Source organism: Marmota marmota, unplaced genomic scaffold (genome assembly GCF_001458135.2).
Source record: "Marmota marmota marmota unplaced genomic scaffold, marMar, whole genome shotgun sequence".
NCBI lineage: Eukaryota > Metazoa > Chordata > Mammalia > Rodentia > Sciuridae > Marmota > Marmota marmota.
The window spans coordinates 4,761,505-4,774,765 of NW_025999941.1; the positions used below are offsets into that span (position 1 = coordinate 4,761,505).

Here is a 13,261-nt window from a genome sequence, read left to right on the forward strand (position 1 = left end):
CTATGGCAGGCCCCAGGCTCCCTTGCCGGGGTGTCCGAAGGGAGGGGTGGGACTGGTCTGTCTCTGGTTGGTTTCAGCTCCCGGTTAGCTACTTCATGAAGGCCTGTCTATAGACCTCTTCCTAGAGTCTCTGCGCCGTACCTGCTGGGCCGCACCTTGGGGTCTAGCCGCGCAGTCGCCGGCAGGCGGGCGGTCTCTAGCCGCCCAGTCACGGGGGCCCTGGGTGGTCGCCTGCTGGCAGGCGGTCTCTACCTGCCCAGTCTCGCGGCAGCGGGTGGTTGGTCGCCGGCGGGCGGGCGGTCTCTAGCCGCCCAGTTGCGCGGGCAGTCGTCGGCCAGCGGGCGGTCTCCAGTCGCGCAGGCAGCGGGTGGGCGGTCTCCAGCCACCCAGTAGCGCGGGCAGCGGGTGGGTGGTCGCCGGCAGGCAGGCGGTCTCCAGCCGCCCAGTCGCGCGAGAAGTGGGCAGGCTGTCGCCGGCGGGTGGGCGATCTCTAGCCACCCAGTCACGCAGGCAGCGGGCGGGCTGTGCCACAACTTTTAAAAGTGGTTTTTAGCTTACTCACAAATCAATGCAAACATCAACACTAACTTTCAAATATTTTTATCATCTTCAAAAGCAGGCCCATTCCCATAAGCAGTCATACCCCACTTCTTTCTCCTCCAGCTCTTGGCAACTGACAATCTACTTTCTGTATCAATGGATTTGCCTTTTCTGGACATTTCTTATAAATGTAATTATGCAATGAGTCCTTCTGCATCTTTTACTTTGGTCAGCATAATGATTCCAAGGCTTAACCATGATACAGTATAAGTCAATGCTGTTTCTTTTTATTGCTGAGTAATATTCCATTGTATGAATACATTTTATCTATTCATTCACCAATTGATGGACATTCGGGTTGTCTCCACTTTTTGGCCTCTAGGAATAAAGCTGCTATAAGAATTCATGTACAAGTTTTTGTGTGAAGTTTCTTTAAGTTTTATTGGGTCATATTAAATTTAAGAAACTTAATTTTAAGTTAAGAAACTCTAGAAGATTCTCAGCAATATAGCTAAATACAACTTCTAGAGAGGTTGCAAACACAGAGATTTTAATCTTGTCTTCTTCTTTGCCAGTTCTTCCTGTCCACCATGAATGTGAAAAGAAGAAAAACATATTTTGAAATTTATATTCTCATTAAAAAACATCTAAGGTAGGGAAAATTCTTTATAGAAACCTTGAAGAAAAAACAGGGAATCAATATGCAATCCCATCTGCACTTGAGGTGAAGGGGGCACTTTAGGCAGTGGGGTAATATTCTTCCCACGCAAAATGATTCATTCAGTCTTCTAAATTGCAAACTATGCTTGAGGTTTATTTGTAGATTGAATCCTTAAGAATCTATTTTTAAAAAATAGCATTCAAGACCAAACAGTGGTTTAACTAGACAATTATTTTGTTCCCCCCAAACATGCAGACTTCTCCTAGGGGAATCTAAGTAAGCTACATGATCTCAATTGTAGAGGTTAAAATATGTAATTAATATCTTCTTTTCTTTATTAGTCTCTTTATTATAAACTTATCACATGGTGGAGCTATCAGATCTAAACAGCCCTGAGTCTTGGGGAATTTGCTGGAGCCAAACCTGTGCCAGACTGCCCACCTCCAGACTTTTACATGAGAAAATTTTAAAAACTCCAATTTTATTTATGTCACTGTTGTTTTCAGACTCTACTCCAAACAAATTAAACCCTTAGACACTTAGGGGAAAGGTGAACTATTTAAACAAGTTCTCCATTTTTTTATGTTCCGTTTATAGGTGAACTGACCCATCTTCAGCCCCATTATGGCTTCAGGAAAGAGGACAGAGTCTCTGAAACAAGAATGAGATGGTCAACAAGATAGAGGTAAGAAAGGAAACCCTTTTATTTTGCACTGATGCACTGTGGTAAAAAAGGAAAGCTCAAGTTGTGAGAATGGTGTGTCTTGAAGTACCCTTTTTTGGTCAAAACCCCAGAAGGTCAGGGTGTGTAAGACAAAGGAATGAAAGCCAAAAGCTGAGGCATTCTTGGAGGAGCAACCTCCTGGGTAGAAGGGAACATGGAATGAGAGTAAGGGTAGCTGGGCTGGACAGGGGAAAGGGCTAGGTCCACCATGAGCCCAACCACCCATCCCCTTGCTATGCTTTGTGATGGACTGAGGTGGGATCATGGGAGGAACTTGGTGCCAGTGGAGGGTCAGGTAAGTTCGGTGTTGCCCAAGTAAGGACAAAACCAGGCTGGTGGCCCTGCACAGAATGCTGACTCGGTCACCCTGCAGCCTTTCTTCTTCCACCACCCTCAGATCTTAAAAAATATCTATCTATTGGCTGCCATTTTATAGAGATCAGGGAAAAGCAGCTTTGGGGCTGACCCTGAGATGCATGAATCAAATGTACCTCAAAGGTGGTGACTCTAGCAGAGGCTAAAATATACCAAGAGGCCAGATCTGAACTTACCCTGATTCCCATCCTTCCCATGAAGTCCCACTGGGTCTGCTGATGAAAGTTAAAGAAGTTAACTTTAGGGGCTGAGGTTGTGGCTCAGCGGTAGAGTGCTCACCTAGCACGTGTGAGGCCCTGGGTTGGATCCTCAACACCACATAAAAATAAATAAATAACTAAATAAATAAACAAATGGTATTGTGTCCAACTACAACTAAAAAAGAAATATTTTTTTTAAAAAAAGAAGTTACCTGTTCCTTGCACATCTGAACGTAGCATGGGTGAATATTGACCTCTGACAATGCTTTGATATCAACAGCAGAAGATTTTTAAAGATCAGAAATCTGTGTATCTGCTGCCAAACATGTGATAGTAAAGTGTGGTACTTTTATAATATCATGTCATGAAACATTTTGCTAAAACAATAGAATAGCATTTACTTATTGAGTACAGGAGTACAGTTTTTTTTCCTTTTTTTGTTTGTTCATTCGTTTTTGTGGCCCTAATGTGAGTTCATAAGTGACAATGTTTCTACTTAGAACTTTTAAAAAATGTCTTCTCTTTTTTTGTTATTTTGAATACATCTGTTGTCCAGTTGCAACATCTGGAACCTGTTGAATCTAGTTCTTTTTACAAACAAAAATATTTCTAATATTAATTTTGTTTTTCACAGAAATGTATATTTACTTAAACTAATGCTGTTTGATATAAAATTCAGTGTTCAATGTAAGACAAAAACAGATTTGTCTAATTTATGTCTTAAAACAACAACTTTAGTGATATTACTTTCTGGTGGAATTTTGTTTTTGTTTGTTGGATTTTGCACAAATGCCTATTAAACATTTGAATGGTCTATGAACAAAGTAACATTCCTTTTAAACAATAAGCAGAAATGCCAAAGAAATTACAATAATTTTAGACTTAAAACATAGCCAAGCAATCTTTTGTTCACTTATAAATTATGTTTTAAATTAAATAAGAATTTCTAAAGTTATTTCAGGGAATATTTATAATTTAGTAGCATGTGTGCTAAAAACTGCACTAAATTTTCTATGAGATTAATATCATTCTAAGATAAAGATAAATCAAAATCCAACATACACACTATTCAGTTAAGGCCAAAGTTGGTGTGTCTAATGTGAAAGTTATTTGTAGCAAACACTTGAACCAAAAGGAAATTAAGAATCATGCACTAAATGGAAATGGCCAAATGTGGGGGTTTTTTTCTTGATTGCCTCTCTTAAATTTTTTTTTAACAGAAAGTAATCTGTGTCCTGTGTGTGGAAAATTTGAAAGGTTTAGTAATATAGATTAGTATGAGGAAGACTACCCAGAGATAGGACTCATAGTCCTACTTCTTAGAGAAAATATAACCACTTTTTCAATATTGGAGTACTCCTCTTTATTCTTTTGTCAATTTACTATATTTAAAGACTTCAAATTTACTAAACCAGTGATCTGGAATTGCAAATTGCTAATATGATAATATATCACAAAATTTCTCTTTTTTATTTGCTTCTGGGGTAGCTTAAAATATTAACTAAAAATAATAGAAGTCAATGAATCAAACAATCAATAAACATACGTTAAGACATCTTCATCATACCTTGTAGTTAACATTGTTTAAAGAACTATGGGTAATTATGAATATGGTTGATTTCTATCTTAAAGAATTTATAAACTATGTGCAAGAGACACAAACATGTATGAAACTATTAAAAAACAGATCAGTTAAAGGTACAATAGTTGTTATCTTAGTGATTGTTAATAAAGACTATGTAAATGAGTCTATGAACAAATCAAGCTTCATCTAGTTTCAAGAAACAGAAACCCACTAAAAATAGCTTTTATTGGAAAGATACAGGGTTATACCATAGCACAAAAGGTTCTAAACTTCAGCTATACCACCAAGGCCCCAGAATCAGGAAATGTGGACTCTTGATTAAATATCATTATAGCAGAGAACTGATGGACTTAGCTCTGTTCAATGTTCATTCCTACCCAATAATCTTTGGCCAGAAGAAAGAGGATGTGTGGTCTCTTGAGTTGCCCCTGGGGTAGCCATCTCATCTTCTTCCTTGAAAGTGGAACCCCATTGCTGTTTTCAGGTGGGAATGTGCCCAAGCCCAGGAGATTAATCAAAACTGGTCCAGGTCCGCTATGATAAGAGCATTTTTCTTGTTCCATGTATGTGCCTAGACTCCATTTGAGCTGGAACTGGATACATCACATAGTTTTGGCCAGTGAGACAAAAAAAGCAAGCCCATCAGGAAAGATTTTCCTCCCAAATAAAAGAGATGCCAGAAGAGAATCCCTTCCTTTCACAGCCTTCATTCTGCTGTGTGAGTATGAAAGTCATGCTGCATAGTACAGACTCCCAGAAGTATCAATTCAGAGCCCTGACAGTGAGAACTGACACAAACACTAGATCCAGATTTCATATTAATTTAACTTATTTTTGTTTTTAAATTGGTATTATTTAATCACTTTTAATGAGGAATATTCTTATCTAAATCCAAAAAACATCTGAAATATTAGTTATCTTCTGAGGCTGTGGCACGGGTAGGTTCTTTCAGAGGAGCTATGAAGGCAGGAAGGAAATCATTGGTATCTCTAGTGTAGTTTTTCATGTGCTGGCTGGACATGTGTTAAGCACAATATACCTGTCTTTCCACCTTTCCTATCCTTCCTCTGAGCCTTTAAATTAATAAGAATATTATCTCCTTCTTATAGATGAGCAAATGGAGCATCAGGGAGAGTAAGTAGCTTGCCCAGTGTCATTTAAGTGCACTGCCAGAGGCAATGTTAACCCAGTGCCAATCTAAAGACTTGCTATAGCTGCTCCCCAATGCACAGGTGTTGCCACCAAAAAGTGCACATTACATACTGTGAGGACTAAAACATCTACAAGAGGGGAAGATAAAGGTGGAGTAGAGAGAGAAAAATTCACAGAGCAGTGGAAATTTAACTGGGCCTTCAAGAACAGGTAGAATTCTGAGAGGAAAATTAAAGTTGGAAAAGTATTGTAAGTGTAAAGAGCTCAGGAGACTGTTAATGTTAGTGAGACAGTCTCATGAGGGCTTAGCTAGAGTGGGGTCATATATTAAAGGGTTCTAAGAGCCAGGCTGAAATGCTTAAACACAGTTGGTATTAAGGAACTCTAGAATATTTATGATCACAGAAAAATAGCAGAGAGAAAACTTCATCTGTACTTTGGGAGAAAAAAAGAGGAATGAGAGATGGGGAACAGTGAGGGACCAGAGGAGAAAGTCAGAGAAGTCTTAGGCAGCTTCATTAGTTCAAAGTACTCAGAATACTTGTACATATTGTTTCCTAAGCCCCAACATGTGCAAATTCCATGACCCAGCACTTATACTTCTTGGTGTTTACCCTAGAAAAATATTCATATTACTCGAATGAAATAGGCTTATTTCATATTGTTTATAACAACAAAAAAGTAGAAAAACAACCTAAATGCTCATTGACAAGGGAATGGCTGATAACTATTAGTGTGCCCATTATTATGTAAAATTAAGTACAGATATATACAAACTATATCTACATATTCTATAAACATAATAAAAGTATTATATATTTTCTATTAGAACAAGTACTTTAAGTACAAATATCAAATATTTTATATCAACAGATAAAAGAGAATACCTAAAAAAAGACCTGAAATAATTTATACCAAACTACCCACAGTGATTATCTCTCAGGAGAGATTTGGAATGCAGAGTTAGTGGCTAAAAGGGAACTTAAGTTGGGCATGTTGATGCATGCCTGTAATCCCAGGTACTTGGGAGTCAGAGGCAGGAAAATCACAAGTTTGAGACCAACCTCAATTTTTCGAGGTCCTAAGCAACTTAGTGAGACTCTGTCTCAAAATTTAAAAAATAAATAAAAAGGCTAGGATGTAGCTCGGTGGTAAAGGGCCCCTGAGTTCAATCACTAGTACCAAAGGGGGGAGAGGGCTGCTAATTAAACCCTAGCTTTAATGCTTTTAATTTTTTTAGGTACAAGAAACATATGTATATTCTGAAAATTGATATAAAAAAAACTAAATGTAGAATAAAACTACAGAAATGGAGATGAGAGTGGTATCTTTAGTCCTTGAGGGATTAATGAACTCATGTCATGATCACAGGAGTATGTTATTGAGGGAGGTGAGCTCCTGATAAAAGTTCTTCTCCCTTTCAACCTGCCTCTCTCCCTTTTGCATTAATTCTCTTGCCCTTATGCCTTCTGCCATGGGATGCAGCAGTAAAGGTTCTCCCCAGATTCCAGCATATTTTTACTTTTTGGTACTAGGGGATTGAACCAAGGACCCCCTACATGCTAAACAAGTGCTCTACCACTGAGCTACATCCCAACTTTTTAAAAATTTTATTTTAAGACTTACTAAGTTGCCCAGGCTGGTCTTGAACTTGCAATTCTCCTGCCTCAGCCTCCCAAATAACTGGAAATATAGGTATATGAGTCTATTTAGGTTGCTATAACAAAATCACACTCCACAAAATATTAGATCAGAATGTGACTCATTCTACTTCACTTTCACTTTATAATAATGATCAACTTTCCTCTGGTCTTGAATAACAAGTTCCTTTTTTTCCATTTGAGACCTCATGAGATATCTAATTCATAATTTCTACCAACAATGCACTCACAAGCATGTACTTATTTTTAAGATCAAGGCTTCCTCTACATCTTTCCTCCTCTCCTGCTGAGCCCTCATCAGAACCACCCTTAACAGTCAGGTCCATTCTTGGTAATGCACTTGAAAACGTCTAGCCTCTACCCATTACCCAGTTCCAATGCTGCTTCTGCCTTATTAGGTATTATTACAGCACTATCCATTCCCAGTGCCAATTTTGTCTGTTTGTGCTGCTGTAACAAAAATACAATAAACTGGGTGAATTATAAACAACAGAAATTTATTTTTCATAGTTCTGGAGGATAGGAAGTCCAAAGTAAGGGTGCCAAGATGATCAAGTTTCTGTGAGGGTCCTTTTCTGACCTATAGGTTGCCACCTTTTTCTGGGTCCTCACATAGTAAAAGAGCAACTGAGCTCCTTCAGGCCACTTAAGAAGACACTAATCCTATTCATAAGGGCTCAATCCTCTAACCTAATCATTTCCCATAGGCCTTACCTCCTAATACCATTGCCTTAGGGGTTAGGGTTTCAACACATGAATGGGATGAGGGAATACAAACATCAAGACTATAACAATTGGTTTGGGTTTAGATTTTAGGTTTTGCTTCATTTTGATAGAACATATGAACTCTTGATCCTAAACCTACTTAGTAATGTACAGATAACAGAGATGACTAAGAAAACTTTTTAATGAAAAAAGACTTCAAAGCCTTTTTCTTTATTTGGCTACTGTTATGGAAAATAGAATATTAATCCATAACTTTGTCCCACTATATTGGTCCTTTCTTCCTCCATGCAGGTTGCTAATATCATAGTGGTTGAGAAACAGCCTAAACTGGGTTATAAGTTGCAGCTCTGATATTTACCAACTCTGTGATCTTAGGTGACTTATTTAACCTCTGTTTACCTCTGTTTTCTTCTCTGTAAGATGAGGATAATAATTGTACTTATTATTATTATGATTAGGTGAACTAATAGAAGTAAAATGGCTACAATAATGCCAGGCACACAGTAGGCACCATATCCAAATCAGTGTCTATTGTCATTATTGGTTTTGGTGGTTGTTGTTGTTTTGGTACTAGGGATTGAACCCAGGGGTGCTTAGCCACTGAGTCACATCCCTACCCCTTTTTACTTTTTGAGATAGGGTCTCCCTAAGTTGCTTAGGGACTCACTAAGTGGCTAAGGCCAACCTCAAACTTGCAATCCTCCAGCCTCCGCCTCCTGAGTTTCTGGGGTTACTGGTGTGTGTCACAGTACCTGGCATTATTGTTATATTTAAGATCTCAATCACTTCTCAGAGTTATCTCATTAGGCAAGTCTTATGAGGCTATTATGAAATTTGGTCCAGACCAAAACCCAAATGCAGGCAACCTGCTTAGGAGATTAAGATTAGTTTATTATGAATAAACTATCACATAGGCTAACTAGGGTTAAAAGCAAACACTTAATGCAACACTGCTCAGTGAAAGACAGCTTTCCAAGTATGTATGTATGTAAGATGTGTGTTGCTACACTGGATGATATGCACCAAATAGAACATGAGGCACCATATCATGAGATTTGAATGGAACTGGCTCAAATCCCAGTTCACGTGCAGTGGAAATAATATATATCTCTTCCTAGCTCTCTGGGAATTTTAAGAGTATGATTTGTGCTCTTCCAGGTTACTTCTGGCTCCACACTTTTGTTCTTGCTGAGTTATTTCATCTGTGGATCATCTTGCTGCCCAGCATGCAGTGCTTATCTACACCATGTTTCAACAGAGTGGGAAAGAAGGCCCTTTCCTTGACACCCCTCAGAGAAAATCACTGGATTGGGCTTTTGTGAAAGTAGTGGAAACTTACGAAAGTTTGGAAGTAATAGAGGGACATTGTGTTACATAATCACAGAGCAAAGAGCCATAAATGTTTTAGCTGTTAACTTTCTTAAAAGCACTTTGGCTGACCTCACTTGTCACCTATTTTAGTCAAGCAATAGGGATAGAAGTTCTGGATGATTTAAGCAGGAAAGGAACTTATTAAAATTTATTGGGGGAAACTATCTTATAAAATCTCCAAGAAGACAAAAAAGCCAGGTTGGAGATCTTTGTTTCCAGTAATGACAGGCAAAATTGTAGTGCAGGACTAGTCCAGTGAAGAAGTCTCAGCCACTCCTTTGGGCACTAAATTACATCAGTTTGCACAACTGACAGCTCTGGATGCAATGTCTGCTACTGCTCTTGTCACCTCTTTCCAAATTGTACTCTCCATAGAGCCTGCTTTAAGGCATCATTAGTCTTCTCTTCAACATTTAGGGTGGATACATTTCATTGGTGTTACGTGGGCACATGACCAGACTTTAGCTGCAAGAGAGACTTGAAAAGTAGTCTCTCAACACACAGAGATTCTCAATCCAAGGAGGCAAATTGTTTATGACACATGCTCTCTCTGTCAATGTTTCTTGAACTTCAATGTGCATGTGAGCCATGTGAAAATCTTGTTAAAATGCAGCTGACTCAACATAAGTCCAGGGTAAGGCCTGAGGTTATATTGTACCCAAGTGACTTGAAGTCACTGGTCTGAGAATCACTTTGAGAAAAAGATTTTACAGCATCCACTTTCAAACTTGGCTGCATGTAAGAGTAATTTGAGACACATTAAAAAAAATCCCAACAACTAGAGATATCTGGGTCTCACCCTCATCTAATTTAGTTGGTCTGGAGTGAAGCATGAGCATATGAATTTTTAAATGCTCCCCAAATGATTGCAAGGTACTGGGATAGCACTTGTAACTGCAGTCTCCAACTTCTTGTCACTTTGCAAGGCTATTTCTTTTCTCTACATCCAAGAGTTCCACTTTCTCTGCCTTGCTTGGCTTTTTCCCCTTGAAATTCAATTACTCTTGAACAATTGCAGAACACTTTGACACCCTACCTCTTAGTCTTTTGGCCTTACTCTGCATATCTAAAAACTAGTTCAAGAGTTCTGCTAATCTAGTTTTCCAAAAGTGTTATCAATTGCCCTGAAAAAGTGATTTGAAGAGGTGCATACACATTGTTGTAAATTTAGTCTTGTTGTAAGTTCTATATTTGTATAATTTTAAGTACATTGCAACTAACACAATGACTCCAATTTCACAAATATTATTGCTTACAATAACAGTAAGTCATTTAAAAATAGGTAAAACAACTTATTTTTTGCTATTCAGACCAGACACAACAAAAAATAATGAAAATGATCTGCAAATGAATGAAGTTCCAGAGTGCCTATACCTTTAAGTAAGTTAAGTAAGCCTTTGAGTTAAAGTCCTAGGCTTTGTGAACACAGGCAGAGATTTTAAAATAGCAGCCTTTTTTCTTCCTTTACTATCAATCTCTGAAGGATAAGGAAGCAATATCTTTATTTTGAACCTAAATGAATTATGCTACTAATCTTAACACAGATAAGTTACAGTCAATTTTGACTTTAAGCAACCATTCTTTTCCTCCATGAAGTGAAAATTTCATTAGGTTTCAAGAAAGCACCTCCAACCTTTGAAAAATTCATGATTAAAACAAATAGCTAAGACTCACTTTTGGAAAATGAAATGAGAAAAAGAGGGTAAATTCCTTAACCAGTTAATCTTTGACAAGAAAATAGATGAAAGTTTTTAAAATTGTTGAAAGTTAATACACACATCCAGAAAGCCCTAAAACTCTTTAAACGAGAAAAAAATTTTAAAACTCCACATCCGAGTCAGACAATTGTGAAACTTCAGAACACCACAGAAGAACATTTTCTAACCAGCAATTAGACTGACAGCAGATTTCTCAGTAGCATTAGAAAGCACAAGATAACAGAATAATATGCTCAATACTCTGAGGGGAAAAAAACCTCACTGTAAACCTAGAATTATACATCCAGTAGAATTACCTTGAAGGAATAAGGGCAATACAAAAATTTCAGGTAGGAAAAAAAACCCAAGAATTTATCATATCATGCTGTCAATCAAGGAAATCCTAAGAATTTACTACAGGCCCACGGAAAATAATGCAGAAAGATTTGAGAAATGCAAAGAAATGATAAGCAAAATGTTGTTTTATATGTGGGTGAGATCTAAAAAACATGTCTAATTTATAGGAGGAAAACAGAATAAAACTAAAATAGTTTATAATGTAAATTGAGAAAGGGGTGTGCAGAGTTAAAATATGCTGAGGCCTTTGCATTAAGCAAGAAGAGAGTAAAGATATTAGCTTTCTATTTTAAGTTTACATGTTCAAATAATTACTCAAAAATATACCGAACATATTACTCCAAATAAGCTATGGGGAGGGGAGGAAGATATGAGAAAAAGAAAACACAACGCAAAAAAAAAGCTTTTTCTGTAAGTTTTTGACATTTTAACTTTCTTTGTTGCATGAGTCTCATTCATGGTAAAGAGTGCTTTATAATTTCTTATCGTGAGCTTATCTTTAAAGGGTCCTTTTCTTTGAGAATCCTTTACAGCCAAGGTTGTAGAAGTATCCCTCCAAGTTGGTTTTATGCTTGCTTCTGTAGGCATTCCAGAGGCAGCATGTCTGTGCTCTTTTTGTTTGGGGGTGGGGCAGGGATGATAGGGTAATAGGGCCAATTTCTTCATTTTAAAGTGCTGTAAATTTAAAAGCCAAACTCTTATGAAATGCAGGTCTAAGTTTTCAAAATTTAATCAGACTTAAATGATTTTTCTTTCTTTTCATCAGTTTCCTCATCCATTCATGGGTATTTTCTGTTTTCCACCTTCCCTAGTCCACCCTTCTTCTGAGGATGATGCCTTTCAGGGACACTGACTTTATGCAGGGTGCTCAATTCCAGCTCTCACTCAGCACTACTCCAAGTCCTTACCTCCTGCCAGTATACATCTAGGCTTGGAGTTACAGAGATTAATAACACCTTGCCCACACCGAGGATGACCAACCCTTCTTGTTTGTTTGGGCTGTTGGTAGTTTCCAGTACCAAAACCAGTAAAGTCCCAGGTAAACTAATATGACTGGTCATCTTACAACCCATCCCCCACATCCAGAGCCATAGAAGAAATAGTTTGTCACTGCTTCAGTTTTCAGTCTATCATCATTTTTGATTTGATTTCCCTTCATCTCTTATGGGTTTAGCTATTTAAAAAAAAAAAAAAAACACACATTTAAAATAAGGTTAGTTATTATTTTATCCAGCATTACTGTACTAATAAAAGCTTTCCTGTTATAGAAATCCACCATTTTGAAAGCTCTTAAAGTTTGAAAATAAAGTCATAGCCAGTTATTCCTGTGTGTTTGGAATGGTTCCCAAAGTTGTATGGTTGGCTCCATCAACTGCCCCACAGTTTGTCCCTGCTGGAGGCCCTACTTCTTCAACCTTAAGAAAGTTCTAGAATTCTCTAGGCAGGGGCCTAGCGTCTTCCTGTGAAGCCTAGAGAGTAAACGCTCCCATTACAATCTAAACTCCCCAAGGCTTAGAAGAAATGTTGTGTTCACTCTGCTGTACCTGGTAATCTTAATAACTTTCTCAAAACAACGAAGGTTCTGAAAGCCATACTGGCAGATCTGTCTGGAATTTCCTCCAATCCAACCCCATCTACCTCAAAATATGGCAGAAAAGCACCCCAGTGTCTGCCCTGATGGCTTCTCCTACCTTGTTTTCCACAAATTTGCTCCCATTTTCTATTTCTGTAGGCATTTTGATAGTTTGGGCTGGGCAACTGAGCTATCTTGATCAAACTAAGTTCACGCGTTCAAGACGCCATTTTGAAGCTACAGTCTAGACACAATTACTATTTTTTAATTTTAACATATATTTAAGTAGGCATGCTTATTTCGAAGGGGCTTCAAAGACATTTTTGAGGTGACCTGCATCTGTGTGTCTGTCTGTCTGTCCACCTGTGTGAGGACAGTACTCGCCAGGGTGCCTGACACCGGCCCGCGCGCACCCCCTGCGCACCCCCTGGCTTGGGCCTGACGTCCCCCCTGACTCCCCCCGAAGGGGGCGGGGGCGCTGTCACCCATTGGCTGAGGCGGCTGCCACGCGCCCCCCGTACTCGGCGCAGGAGCCACCTCCAGGAGCCCCGCAGGCCACGCCTCAGTCCGTCGGCGCCCCTCAGCCTGGCCGCTCCAGTCCAGGGCTACTCAGCCTCGCTGCTGGCCCCTGGTTTTCCT

General features: G+C 38.8%; 1 pseudogene across 1 annotated transcript in view; it reads right to left on the reverse strand.

The window, feature by feature from the left end:
- LOC107149692 overlaps positions 1-13,261 on the reverse strand; it is an 87,292-nt pseudogene that overhangs the window by 73,899 nt on the left and 132 nt on the right. Inside the window, exons 2-3 of the transcript XR_001504446.1 lie at positions 2,713-2,765; positions 253-490 (exon numbers count right to left, since the gene is read on the reverse strand). The product of XR_001504446.1 is annotated as a mitochondrial import receptor subunit TOM40B-like (transcript). The remainder of the gene's footprint in view (positions 1-252; positions 491-2,712; positions 2,766-13,261) is intronic.